The sequence below is a fragment of the Curcuma longa genome, chromosome 10 (genome assembly GCF_044706935.1).
Source record: "Curcuma longa cultivar G26 ecotype Majalengka, Jawa Barat chromosome 10, ITB_CL_G26_1.1, whole genome shotgun sequence".
Classification (NCBI taxonomy): domain Eukaryota; kingdom Viridiplantae; phylum Streptophyta; class Magnoliopsida; order Zingiberales; family Zingiberaceae; genus Curcuma; species Curcuma longa.
The window spans coordinates 12,087,773-12,089,378 of NC_133870.1; the positions used below are offsets into that span (position 1 = coordinate 12,087,773).

Sequence of the window (1,606 nt, forward strand, 5' to 3'; positions counted from 1 at the left end):
CTGCGCATTCAGCTTAGTGTAGTTGTCCACATTGTATCTCCCGGGAGTTCTCTGCATACTACCTCTTTCATTAGCCCATTGATGGTGATTCAGCGCCACATTCTCAATTAATTCTTCGGCTTCTTCCAAACTCTTATTCATGAGAGCTCCTCCAGCAGCGGAATCCAAATATCTTTCGTCTGGTAGTTGATCCCGTTGTAGAAGGTATGAATGATAAGCCATCTTTCCAAACCGTGGTGTGGGCACTTCCTCAACATCCCTTTAAATCTATCCCAAGCTTCATATAAGGTTTCTCCGTCCATTTGCATGAAGCTTGAGATCATATTTCTCATGTGGGCTGTTTTGCTTGGGGGATAGAATTTGTTCATGAAAAGCTGCTCGCACTGCTCCCAAGAATGAATACAATTTGGAGGTAGAGAGTGATACCAGTCTTTTGCCCTGTCTCGGAGAGAAAATCTGAAAAGCATTAACCTCTGGACATCAAAGCTGACCCCTTGTGTTCTCCTCGTGCTACAAGCATCGGAGAATATCTCTATGTGCAGATTTGGGTCTTCATGTGGCCCACCACCAAACTGGTTTTGTTGAATCATAGCAATGAATCCAGGATTAAATTCAAAATTTGCTACTTCTATGTTTGGTATGGCGATGCATGATGTCATTCCTCTCATTTGTGGTGCTGCATAGTCTTTTAGAGATTTCTGGGCCATGTTGTTTGATGATTCTTCTTGAACGTTTAACCTCTGTGCGTGAAGTCTCCTTCGGTAAGTTCTCTCAATTTCAGGATCAAAAGGAAACTCCACTGGGTCGGCCCTGCGCATGCACAACAATAAAACAAATGATTACAATGCCAGAAAATTAAAGTTGCAAAGAATAGTACCAATGAATGAATATGAAAAGAATTAAAAAGAATGAATGGAAGCTATGTATATAAAAGAAAATAAAAGAAAAACTTAATGTGCAAGTTTAGTAAAAAATTACGCACGATCCCCGGCAACGGCGCCAAAAACTTGATGCGTGTTCCGCAAGTATACGGAATGTCGCCAAGTAATAAAAAGATCGAATCCACAGGGACCGTGGAATTAGTTACTAACCTAGCACAATAAGAGTGGAGAGTTCATAGGAATTGGTTTGGTGTGGGGGAGAAAGAGTGTTCTAGAGCTCCTAATCCTTAATTCGAGAGATATTCGACTGTGACAGAATGTGGGAAGGCGATCCTAGGACTTCGGATTCCTCGAGATATTGATTGATTGACTTGGATCCTCTACCATTCCTCAATAATTGCACAATTGTAGGGATTCTAACCAAATTATCCAATTAGACCTCGTCAGGCTTCCTCGGAATAAATCAATGGTGTTCTAATGTTACTATTGTCGGTTTGAGATGACTCTAGATAGCCTGGTTTATGGCTTTCCCGCTGTCACTCAGGCGCCCCAGCGTACTACTAGAATCCTACCCTCTGTCACAGGGTATCCTTTTAAAGACCTCTCCCCAACAATGAGTAACCGTTAGTTATCCCTCATAAAGACTCATTATAGCCTAAGCAATTCCTCGGAAGGTCCGGTTAAAGACTTTCCTCCTGTCACGAGGCGTCCCGGGTGTACGATCC

At 42.5% G+C, this 1,606-nt stretch overlaps 1 non-coding gene across 1 annotated transcript; it reads left to right on the forward strand.

Annotated features, from left to right (window-relative positions):
• Positions 1-228: 228 nt before the first annotated feature.
• LOC141836775 (small nucleolar RNA R71) lies at positions 229-334 on the forward strand. The gene has a single exon (XR_012602492.1). It is a non-coding gene; the product is annotated as a small nucleolar RNA R71 (small nucleolar RNA).
• The last annotated feature ends 1,272 nt before the right edge of the window (positions 335-1,606 follow it).